Source organism: Oncorhynchus gorbuscha, linkage group LG01 (assembly GCF_021184085.1).
Source record: "Oncorhynchus gorbuscha isolate QuinsamMale2020 ecotype Even-year linkage group LG01, OgorEven_v1.0, whole genome shotgun sequence".
In the NCBI taxonomy this organism is placed as follows: domain Eukaryota; kingdom Metazoa; phylum Chordata; class Actinopteri; order Salmoniformes; family Salmonidae; genus Oncorhynchus; species Oncorhynchus gorbuscha.
In genome coordinates, this window is record NC_060173.1 from 63957410 (window position 1) to 63970674 (window position 13265).

At 41.2% G+C, this 13265-nt stretch overlaps 1 protein-coding gene across 1 annotated transcript in view; it reads right to left on the minus strand.

Annotated features, from left to right (window-relative positions):
• slc39a10 (solute carrier family 39 member 10) overlaps positions 1-12993 on the minus strand; it is a 60226-nt gene extending 47233 nt beyond the window's left edge. The window contains exon 1 of the mRNA XM_046358202.1: positions 12855-12993. The gene's annotated coding sequence lies outside the window, so the exon portion shown is untranslated. The remainder of the gene's footprint in view (positions 1-12854) is intronic.
• Positions 12994-13265: the final 272 nt, after the last annotated feature.

A 13265-nucleotide genomic window follows, 5' to 3' on the forward strand; every position in this document is an offset into this window, starting at 1 on the left:
ATCCTTAAGGTGAAGCATGGTGGTGGCAGATCATGCTGTGGGGATATTTTCCAGCGGCAGGGCCTGGGAGACTTGTCAGGATTGAGGGAATAATGAAGGGAGCAAAGTACCGAGATATGCTTGAAGAAAACCTGCTCCAGTTCGCTCAGGACCTCAGATTTGGGCAACGGTTCACCTTCCAACAGGACAATTACCCTAAGCACACAGCCAAGTCAACGCAGGAGTGGTTTCTGGACAAGTCTCCGAAAGTCATTCAGCAGCCCAGTCAGAGCCCGGACTCGAACCCGATTGAACATCTTTGGAGGCCTGAAAATAGCTGTGCAGTGACGCTCCCCACCCTACCCGACAGAGCTTGAGACAAACTCCAAATACAGGTGTGCCAAGCTTGTAGTATCATACCCAAGAAGAGTAGAGTACTGAAAGTACTGAGTAAAGGGTCTCAACTAATGTAAATGTAAAAAAAGTAGAAAGAATGGCTAAAAAATAAAACATGTTCTTTATCATTAAGCGGTATTGTCTGTAGATTGATTAAATAGTTTGTCCCCTCAATTTTAGAATAAGGCTGAAACATGAATTTTCCCAAATTGTGGGGTCTGAATACTTTCTGCACAAATCCACAGGCCTCCACATTCAAAGAACTAGCACAGTTTATTATCTGATGGTTATGCAAACACCTAAGCCTCACAGGCTTTGACTTATACACGACCTAGGCTTATACAACATGGTCCAATAACTAGCAGTCTAGTGAAAATTATCAGAGTGCCTGGCAGAAGCAGCGGTGCATTCCTGGCGTGCAGACAGTCAAGGCTTTTTCTCTATCGCTCATCTTTAGACACGAGGTGGTGGGAGAGAAGGGAGCCCTTAAGCCGCGTCATATGACTCTCACACGGCTACAGCTTCCTCCTCATCTCAGTCTGTGTGAGACAAATAGAATTGTCACATGCTTCGTAAAAATAATAAAAATGGGTGTAGACTTAACAGTGAACTGCTTACATACAGGCCCTTCCCACCACTGCAGAAGAAAACAAAAATAACTAGAAAAATATTAACATGCGGAACAAATACACAAGTAACAATAACTTAGGTATACACACACACGGTACCAGTACGAGGTAGATCTGTACATATAGGTAAGGATCAATTTACTAGGCAACAGGATAGATAATAAACAGTAGTAGTAGCAGCAACATACAGTGGGGCAAAAAAGTATTTAGTCAGCCACCAACTGTGCAAGTTCTCCCACTTAAGACGAGGCATGTAATTTTCATCATAGGTACACTTTGACGATGACAGACAAAATTAGAAGAAAAAAAATCCAGAAAAATCACATTGTAGGATTTTTAATTTATTTGCAAATTGTGGGAAATAAGTATTTGGTCACCTACAAACAAGCAAGATTTCTGGCTCTCACAGACCTGTAACTTCGAGGCTCCTCTGTCCTCCACTCATTACCTGTATTAATGGCACCTGTTTGAACTTGTTATCAGTATAAAAGACACCTGTCCACAACCTCAAACAGTCAAACTCCACTATGGCCAAGACCAAAGAGCTGTCAAAGGACACCAGAAACAAAATTGTAGACCTGCACCAGGCTGGGAAGACTGAATCTGCAATAGGTAAGCAGCTTGGTTAGAAGAAATCAACTGTGGGAGCAATTATTAGGAAATGGAAGACATACAAGAACACTGATAATCTCCCTCGATATGGGACTCCACGCAAGATCTCACCCCGTGGGGTCAAAATTATCACAAGAACGGTGAGCAAAAATCCCAGAACCACACTGGGGGACCTAGTGAATTAACTGCAGAGAGCTGGGACCAAAGTAACAAAGCCTACCATCAATAACACACTACGCCGCCAGGGACTCAAATCCTGCAGTGCCAGACGTGTCCCCCTGCTTAAGCCAGTACATGTCCAGGCCCGTCTGAAATTTGCTAGAGAGCATTTGGATGATCCAGAAAAAGATTGGGAGAATGTCATACGGTCAGATGAAACCAAAATGTAACTTTTTGGTAAAAACTCCACTCGTCGTGTTTGGAGCACAAAGAATGCTGATTTGCATCCAAAGAACACCATACATACCTACTATGAAGCATGGGGGTGGAAACATCATGCTTTGGGGCTGTTTTTCTGCAAAGGGACCAGGACGACTGATCCGTGTAAAGGAAAGAATGAATGGGGCCATGTATCGTGAGACCGAGTGAAAACCTCCCATTAGCAAGGGCATTGAAGATGAAAAGTGGCTGGGTCTTTCAGCATGACAATGATCCCAAACACACCACCCGGGCAACGAAGGAGTGGGTTCATAAGAAGCATTTCAAGGTCCTGGAGTGGCCAAGCCAGTCTCCAGATCTTAACTCCATAGAAAATCTTTGGAGGGAGTTGAAAGTCAGTGTTGCCCAGCAACAGCCCCAAAACATCACTGCTCTAGAGGAGATCTGCATGGAGGAATGGGCCAAAATACCAGCAACAGTGTGAAAACCGTGAGGACTTACAGAAAACGTTTGACCTCTGTTATATACCCTTTGTTGGCAATGACAAAGTATTGAGATAACTTTTGTTATTGACCAAATACGCATTTTCCACCATAATTTAGAAATAAATTAAAAATCCTACAATGTGATTTTCTGGATTTTTTTTCTCTCGTTTTGTCTGTCATAGTTGAAGTGTACCCATGATGAAAAATTACAGGCCTCTCATCTTTTTAAGTGGGAGAACTTGCACAATTGGTGGCTGACTAAATACTTTTTTGCCCCACTGTATGTGAGGAGTCAAAAGAGTGGGGCAAAAATTGTCATAGAAGGTGGTTACCTATATAACTAATAGCTACTGGACTAACTATTTAGCAGTCTTACGGTTTGAGGGTAGAAGTTGTTCAGGGTCCTGTTGGTTCCAGACTAACTGCATCGGTACTGCGCGTTCTCAGGGATAACGGTCTATGATTTAAGTGGCTGGAGTCTGAACATTTTAGGGCCTTCTTCTGACACCGCCTGGTACAGAGGTCCTGAAGTGCAGGGAGCTTGGACCCGGTGATGTAATGGGCTGTACGCACTACCCTTGCGGTCAGATCCAAGCAGTTGCCATACCAAACGGTGATTCAGCCAGTCAAGATGCTCTCAATGGTGCAGCTGAAGAACTTTGAGGACGTAAGGGCCCATGCCGACTCTTTTCAGACTCCTGAGGGGGAAAGGGCTTTGTTGTACCTTCTTTACGACAGTGTTGGTGTGGGCCATGATAATTCCTTAACGATGTGGACATGGGGGAACTTGAAGTGCTCGATCCTCTTCACCGTGTGTGTGTGTGTGTGTGTGTGTGTGTGTGTGTGTGTGTGTGAAACATGTCCAGGTCTGTTGTTGCATCTCTGCAGACAGTACTGTGGGGGGGGGGGGGGGGGGTGAAGTCAGGACAAGGGTAGTGCCCTGTCACTGAATCATGCACCTGGTTAGCTCTCACTACTAATAATACATCTCAGCCTTCATAAGATGTAAACTGTGAATCTACATTTTAGAAATTTCCACTTTGGCAGACTATATCAAACTGAATTGAACACAGACCACAACAATAGAAAATAAACTCCTATAAAAGTGGAGACTAAGAAATGTTTTGGGTTTTAACTAGGCTACTTTTCTACTGTATATCTGACTGGTTTGTGAGCCAGACTTTACAGAGCAGAAAGGGCAACTAAACTGGTATAGTACTTAGTATTCAGACCCCTTGAATTTTTACAGTTAATTTACAGCATCATTCTAAAATAGTTTAAAAACATGTTTTAAATCCTCATTAAACTACATACAATACCCAATAATGGCAAAGCGAAAACAGATTTAGAAATGTTTTGCAAATGTATTAATTAAAAATACACTAGCGTTCAAATGCAAATTAAAATCGATCAAAATACAGTGTTGACAGACATTGTTAATGTCTATTGTAGCTGGAAACAGTGGATTTTTTTCATGGAATATCTACACAGGCCCATTATCAGCAACCATCACTCCTGTATTCCACTGGCATGTTGTGTTAGCCTTTTAAAATAATAAACTTGAATTGGCTAATTGATCATTAGAAAACCCTTCTGCAATTATGTCAGCACAGCTGTGGTAAATTCAATTGATTGGACAGGATTTGGAAAGTCACACACCTGTCTATATAAGGTCCCACAGTTGACAGTGCACGTCAGAGCAAAAACCAAGTCATGAGGTCAAATGAATTGAACGTAGAGCACAGATCTGGGGATGGGTCCCAAAAGATTTCTGCAGCATTGAAGGTCCCCAGGAACACAGCGGCCTCCATCATTCTTAAAATGGAATACGTTTGGAACCACCAAAACTCTTTCTAGAGCTGGCTGCCCGGCCAAACTGAGAAACCGGGGGGAGAAGGGCCTTGGTCAGGGAGGTGACCAAGAACCCGATGGTCACTGACAGATCTCCAGAGTTCCTATGTGAAGATGGGAGGAACTTTCAGAAAGACAAACATCCTGCAGCACTCCACCAATCAGGCCTTCGTGGTAGAGGGGCCAAATGAAGGCGATTCCTCTGTAAAAAAAAAAAAGGCACGACAGCCCGCTTAGTTTGCCAAAAGGCACCTAAAGGACTCGGACCATAAGAAACAAGATTCTCTGGTCCGATTAAACCAAGTTTGAAGTCTTTGGCCTGAATGCCAAGCATCACATCTGGAGGAACGCTGGCACCATCCTTACAGTGAAGCATGGTGGTAGCAGCAGCAGCATGCTGTGGGGATGTTTTTCAGCCGCAGGATCGAGCCAAGACAATGCAGGAGTGGCTTCTGGACAAGTCTCTGAATGTCCTTGATTGGCCCAGCCAGAGCTCGGACTTGAACCTGATCGAGCATCTCTGGAAAGACCTGAAAATAGCTGTGCAACGACACTTCCCATCCAACCTGAGAGCTTGAGAGGATCTGAAGAGGAGATCGGGAAAAACTCCAAAGACAGGTGTGCCAAGCTTGTAGTGTCATACCCAAGAAGACTCAAGGATGTAATCGCTGCCAGGGGTGCTTCAACAAAGTACCGAGTAAAGGGTCTGAATAATTATGGGAATGTGATAGTTTTCTTCATAAATTTGCAAACATTAAAAAACAACTTATGGGGTATTGTGTGTAGATTGAGGGGGAAAACTTTCATTCATTTTGGAATAAGGCTGTAACGTAAGAAAATGTGGAAAATTCAAGGGGTATGAATACTTTACAAATGCACTGTACACTGGAGAAGCAACATAAATTCATTCATTCAACATTGACATGTTCACTTATCAACTGCATTTGGTCACATGGATAGCTAGTTTTTCCACTCACTCGGGATAGTGCAGTGTTGCACGGCCATTCACAACCAATCCATCCCGTTAGAAACACGGCAATGACCCTTGGTTACTTTAACAAGGGGTGGATGGACTCAGGCTCCTAGCGTGAGTCCCACCGTAAGCTGGTGCAATTCAGCATGAGATCTTTAAAACTGAATGTATGTGTGATGCTGACGGCTACAGGCTGGGGACGAGTTAACCGCAGGATGAGAGGGACGGACCGAGGCTACGTCTGCAACCAGGTAAAAACTTATTAGCAAACCATGTCAAAACAGGGACGACTGAAACCTAAACAGCACTTGGGGAGGGCTCAAAAAGGTACAGCTTACCTTTATCTCAAGACCTAGAGGAACAAAAGAAGGAATCCTCTCACACCCAATGCTTTTCTGGGTTACTATTGGAACTGGTTGGCTGTTTTAAAGTCTTTAAATCAGTTGACGTAGGCTAACTCGTTTGTGTGTGGGACGTGGTGTACAAAGGGAGGGGACAGAGTGTGTGCATGTCTTGGAGATGGGATCAGAGTTAATGAACCGGACATTTTCTGGAAGGGGTGGGGGTCCAGATGATTTGTGCATGCGTATACAGACTGAGCAAGAAGCCAGAGTCTGGTGAGTTACGCAAGAGGGCACAAATGGGCATGACATTCGTGAGGCAACATGCTGACATATCATTGGGAGAGTGAAAGAGACCGAGAAACTGACAGAGCGAAAGAACCAAATGATATGATGAGTAGACATGTGACGGTTATTGAATAACCGTGGTTGGTTATGGATGAAGACTCATGAAAATAACTGTAAAAACCGTTTAAAAAATAGGCCTACATTCATTTTAGGATGACATTTAAAATGTTTTATAACTTTATTTTCATGTAGATAAATTTTACCTAATGGTGGGAGTGTTGACTAATGATTATAAGCAATTGTTCAGCTGACTTTGTCTATTAAAAACTTTCTACATCTTTCAAACTTTCCTTTGATGCTTTAACTAGAATGCGCTGATGTTGGCTCAAATGGACAAGGCACCATTCCTCTCCAACCTGGCATGGTATGGTATAATTCTTAATGTATCGACTAATCAGCAATGATCCTGCCCAGTATGATGCCCTAGGTGATAAAGTAGAATAGTAGCCTAGGTTAGTGCACAGCCAGCAATGCACTTTCATGAATGCCCATGCGGTAACCTACAGTTTGTAAAACAGGCAAATTTCCATTTATTAGTCATTTGGTTATGTTAATGTCTTGCATGTGCTAATTACAGTAGTTTACCATTTCATTCTCAGTGGAAACTTTGTTTACAGAATTCAAAACCGGCTACACTTGAGAAAAAAAAGTATTGGTTTATTTCAATGGCTCCCATCATTTACGCGCTCCATGTGAGCAATGCGCATGCATCTGGTTTCTCTGCCCTGTTAATGTTGACAGAGTGCGCACCTGGGCACGCATAGAAGTACCTGGCCTGCTTCTTGCAAATGTCAAATCTAGGAAAGTGCTCAGCCGGGCATCTGTCATTTTTTCTTCACCTTTTTTTTTTTTACAAAATGTTATCCTTTCAAAAATGTAATAGTTCCTTACAGTATTTGAAAAATCTTTCCAACACTCCCCCTCCATCAGTGGCACTGATAAATAGCCTACACGCAACTTGTCCATAGCCTATTTGAAGGATTGCCAAGTTTATCTTCATACTCGTCCCCTTCATACTTCCAATATCATATAATCTATGCGTAATAAAAAATAAAAATACATTAAAAAAAACATTTAATGAATGGAGGAATGTTTGCTCATCTGACATACACTGTTGGTGTTGATTTATGGGCGCTTTTACGAGGGTGTGCTTGTTTGAGTTTGCCGATTCTCTCTAGTCCCATTTTTGTCCATCAAGAAAGTTTCCTAAGTAGCCTGTCTGGACTCAAAAATCACTTTAATAAGAATCAAAATGGTCCTGGTCATGATTTAAGCTACATTATTTCATTAAAAAAGGTGTCCTGCCTTTGAAGAAAATACACATGACTAAAAGTATGTGGACATCTGCTCAATGAACATCTCATTCCAAAATCATGGGCTTTAATATGGAGTTGGTCCACCCTTTGCCGCTATAACAACCTCCACTCTTCTGGGAAGACTTTCAAGTAGATGTTGGAATGTTTCAATCGGGGACTTGCTTCAACCACAAGAGCATTAGGGTGGTCAGGCACTGAATTCTCTTGAAAGTACAGAATCATCTAGAATATCATTATATGCTGTAGCGTTAAGATTTCCTTTTACTGGAACTAATGGGCCAAGCCTGAACAATGAAAAACAGCGCAGGACCAGTATTCCTCTTCTGGCTTGTTAAAAATGTGGAATTTCTTTCCTTCTTAATGCATTGGAGCCAGTTGTGTTGTGACATGGTAGGGGTGGTATACAGAAGATAACCTTATTTGGTAAAAGACCAAGTCCATATTACGGCAAGAACAGTTAACATAAGCAAAGAGAAACGACATACCAGCATTACTTTGAAGACATGAAGGTCAGTCAATGCGGAAAATTAACAACCAAGGATCTTCAATTGCAGTCGCAAAAAACATCAAGCACAATGATGAAACTGGCTCTCATGAGGACCACAACAGGAAGGGAAGACCCAGAGTACCTCTGTTGTTCAGAGACCGCATGAATCAGGCCTTCGTAGTCTAACTGCTGCAAAGAAACCACAACTAAGTGACACCAGTAAGAAGAGACTTGCTTGGGCCAAGTGGAAATCTGTCCTTTGGGCTGATGAGTCCAGATTTTGGGGTTCCAACCACTGTCTTTGTGAGACACAGAGAAGGTGAAAGGATGATCTCCACGTGTACATTTCCCACCGTGAAGCACGGAGGTGGTGGTGTGATGGTGCTTTGCTAGTGACACAGTCTGTGCTTTATTTAGAATTCAAGACACACTTAACCAGCATGCCTACCACAGCATTCTGCAGCTATAAGCCATCCCATCTGGTTTGCGCTTAATGGGACTATCATTTATTTTTCAACAGGACAATGACCCAAAACACACCTCCATGCTGTGTAAGGGCTATTTGACCAAGAAGGAGAGTTATCCCAACCGATAAGTTGGACCACAGAGTGAAGAAAAAGCAGCCAACAAGTGCTCATTCTATGTGGGAACTCCTTCAAGCCTGCCGGAAAAGCATTCCAATTGAGCTGGTTGAGAGAATATGCAGAAAATAGGATGTGTGTGTATATATATATATATATATATATATATATATATATATATATATATATATATATATATATATATATATATATATATATATATATATATATATATATATATAAAAAGATATACAGAAAAGCCAACAGACAAGGTAGGCATATATATATATATACACACACACACACACACATCTTCATTTTGACTGTTAATATTGTGTGTCAATACTAAAATGCAACAGTATCCTCTCCAACCTGGCATTTCTTAATTTGTTTCTTAATATTTATAAGTAATAACCTGAATAATAATAACGCAGTGGAATGGCTTGTTTCAAATATGGATATGGGGTTTTATATTGGCGTCTGGAAAACCGGATATGTCATTAGGCATACTGTGAATCTTCGTGGAAAATATTTGTGGCTAGAGGAAGCTTTGACTGCTTACTCGTGTCCTGTTCAGTTTCGGCAAAAACTCATTTTCAAAGTTGACCTTGGAATTGTGCAGTTTCACATTGGTGTACTTTTAAGAAACCGACTGGAATGACAATATCCATAGAACACATTCTGAAATTAGACTCAAAAGTCACAAATATACTGGCCCAATATGATATCCACATTATACACATAGATATTTCCCCCTATACAATCCCTCAGACATACTAAAAGAGGAAGGAAATGTTTACAAGCAATGATTAACATTAGAGCTGTTGCTTGTGCATTTTACAATACGTTGTCCAGCTGCACCTGATTTGCAGTGTTACAGTAATTCTGAATAAGGCTACTCTGTAAAGCTTAATTCTACTGCATCTAGTTACCAGGCTGGTCAGTGTACATGCGTGTTTGCCACTGTTGAAGGAAATTTGCATTCAGCCGTAAGAAGTACAATAGAGACACTGCACAAAATGCAAGTTATGAAAGTCATAATATATATTCATGTTATATAGGGCTAGGTAAAAAGTTGCTGTTAAATAACAAAAACATAGGCCTAGACACGGTGGAAATGTTTGCCAATACCCCACCTTGTCATTACATAGGGCTAAGCTTGTGGGATTTCCAAATCCACACAAAAATAATGTGCGGAGTGTTAAGAAAATATGTATTACGCAACCATTAAGCATGGACCCTCCATGTACAGTGCAAGCACCTGACATGCTTAGGATGACTCTGGCGAGATCACCACCCGGCCAGGTAATGTTCAGTAAGCACAAAATGTAAATATAATTTGAAACAAAATAGACCATTCTACTTCAACAATTTAAGGCAGTATTTGTGTTTTGAAGTACTTTCTAAGCTATAGGGCAAATTAACAGAACATTCTGGGTACCATTTGTAGTAGCATCAATACCGGAACAAATATGTCCACATTCACAAATAACCAGAGATTGCTCCAGTGTAGGGTTGCAAAACTACTGGAATTTCCCATAATGCATAGTTCTTGGGAGGGTACGGTAGGCTTATCGGCTTCCAAGGTTTAAGACTTTAGAAGACATATTCCTACAAACAACTAAAATTTCAACATAATGGCTTTCATTGAAATTTAACTACATCTGTATGGTCGCCTTATACCTTTTGATCAGGTTATCTCCTTATGTAGATAATGGTAATGCACATATAGCTTTGCTTTTAAAGGCATAGTGGAGTCAAAAATGTGATTTAACTGTTCTATATACACACTGTGTACATAACATTGGGAATACATTGGAAACTAAATAATAGTATTTAGTTGCAACTCCTTGTACCCCCAGAACAGCCTCAATTTAATCAGCACATGGACTCTACAAGGTGTCAAAATCCTTGCACAAGGATGCTGGCACATGTTGACTCAAATGCTTCCCACAGTTGTGCCAAATTTGCTCGATGTCCTATAGGTGGTGGACCATTCCTGATACACGTTGAAAACTGTTGAATGTGAAAAGCCCAGCAGTGTTGCAGTCCTTGACGCAAACCGGTGTGCCTGGCAACTACTACCATACCCCGTTCAAAGGCACTGAAATATTTTGTCTTGCCCACTCACCCTCGGAATGTCACACATACACAATCAATGTCTTTTGTCTCAAGGCTTAAATCTTTTAACCCGTCTCCTACCCTTCATCTACAATGATTGAAGTGGATTTAACAGGTGACGACAATAAGGGATCATAGCCTTTACCTGGTCAGTTGATGTCATGGAAAGAGCAGGTGTTCCTAATGTTTTGTACACTCAATATATTTCCACACTACAAGGTTGGAAAAAGTATACAATGAAATTGTGAAAATGGTGATGATAATGCCATTTCAATGTAAGAGCAGATTGAAAAGACTGCCTGACATTTCTGCCTGTTTTGGTCATCCATGGTGTTGTTGCCATGCTGTAAATAAGTTAAACCAATTAGAGAGTTCCAAACCGCTTGGCCAATAACAGCAAATTTTCAGTTTACCCCCATCCCACGTAAAGCAACAACCCTAGCAAAATTGTTCATTGCTAAGAAGCTGTGTCTGTATGACCATTTTAATTTCAAACAATCACAGTAAGAGACTTAATTGTTACCCAGAAATTAATTGATATTGAGATAAAAAAAAAACACTGCATTGAACCTTTAACATTTCTGGGAACATGTTCAGCTAAATGTGGGGTATTGAGTGTGACCTTGTAACAGACTTAAAAATAGCCACTAGACCTGTGTCTAGACAAATGGTTCAACTTCGGAACACTCAAAAAAAAGTGGCCTGTAGAATGAACGTGGGATTTCGACTTGAGCACCAGCGCAGCAAGAAAGAAAGTGAATCAGATAATACATTGAATAGCAGATGATTATGCAGATGGGGCGACAGGTAGCCTAGTGGTTAGAGCATTAAACTAGTAACCGAAAGGTTGCAAGATCAAATCCCTGAGCTGACAAGGTGTAAAAAAATAAATAAAGTGTTCTGTCCCTGAACAAGGTAGTTACCCCACTGTTCCTAGGCCATCATTGAAAATAAGAATGTGTTCTTAACAGACTTGCCTAGTAAAATAAAATGTACATCTGTATTGTTGATTCAAGTTCAGTGCACTGAAGCAGTTCTTATATTTGAGGGGTGTGCATCATGAACAAAGTCATTTATCACTTTTCTTAGTCTGAAAACCGTTAGGATTTGCCTGTGCTTATGCAAAGCCTCTGCTACAGAAAAAAAGTTAGTCTTGTATCTGTGGTAGCACCTTTACAATGCTCATCTCTAGACCGTCCCGACCTATTCTACCTGCGCTACACATATTTTTATTAGAAATGTGCACCTTCAGCGGGACAGTTTTAAACGGGTACACACGAATTAACCATCGTGAGTAAGGAAACAAATAGTTTAAACCCTACTTAATCTATGACAAAGTACGGATTCGAATGAGGTCATTGCCACTAACTAAATTAAGAAAAGTATGTGTGCCACAATTTATCTCATCATTGTGCCGCGGTTAAGAAAAAGGCTGTGAGCCACTGCAGTGGTCTAGATGCAAGGCAAACATTGATTCAGTGCCTGTCTACCAGGCCCAATACCTGCAGTTATAGTTCGTAGATACTATTGTAATTTCTCACCAAATTAGCTACAAATAGAACTATCGCGCATTGCTAATACTGAATCACAACACAGGCTTAGGACACATTAGCGTAGCTACTTTAACAAGGACTGATTTACCCACCAACAAATTATTCGACATTTAATTTAACGGAAATGTTATCGTTCAGACAAGCACAGCCGTACACATGGACTGCATAACGTTACAAGCCACCAACGTAGGTTGCTAGTAAACTAGTTGCCGTTTTAGTTTCTCGGCTTCCCATCGTAGGTCGGTTAAAGTTTGAAACGCAGTTTGTTGTGGTTAGTTAACCAGCTAGTTGCGTTAATCTCCCACGCGGAACCAGTTAGGCCGGTATAATAGCTAGCTAACATTAGCTATGGTGCACCACGCGTAGTCTGGTCCCTGCAATGGCTGCATGCAACACAGCGTGCCTAAGTTAGCTTGCTGTTAAATATTTTTACAAGACGTAGCTAGCTACTTTCACAATACGTTGCTACTCATACCGTAGTGGCATTGGATAAATTAATGCACCTAGTTGACAAAGTTAGCTAGCTAGCAAGCTAGCCATTTTAGTTTCAAGACGTCAAAGTACTACAATATGCAAAATTCCAAATAGCTAACTAAGGTTAGCTAGCCGACAACGCACAGGAAATGTGCTAGCTAACGTTAGCCATTTAAACAAAGCTGGGCGTTTTAGACTTCTGCTACGTTATTTAATTTAACAGATAAATGAATGTAGCCAACTAGCTACATCTGCATGTTGTAGCAAATTCTGTCCGGTTCCATGTTGTGGGAGTGAAAGAAAACAAATGGTTTTTTTTTATATAGTTACCTCACTCGAGTGCCGTGTGCATCTCCTCTCAGCTCCGTACTCAAAAAAAAAGCAACCCGTTCACTGAGCAGCGACTCACAAACAGCCAATGGGTTTCCAAGGGGGCCTGCTTCCCACGACAATCAAGAGGGCCTTTTCGGTACTGCAGTTTACAGGCCTAGAAAGACAATTCTTATAGACCGCCCGAAAGAGAAGTCACGTTTTTTAATTCCAAATAAGACACTTTAGTCATCAACTTTGTGAACAAAACATAAATTGAATTATTCAAATAATTGTCTCAGAGGCAGGTTTTATCCCATCATTCACAGACTAAGTTATTAACATTTTAGATTCATGCTGTGAAGTTGCGATCTTCTGTCACATGAACACGCTGAAGGGAAATCATTCACGCGTTCTCGTGCGGGGGGGTTC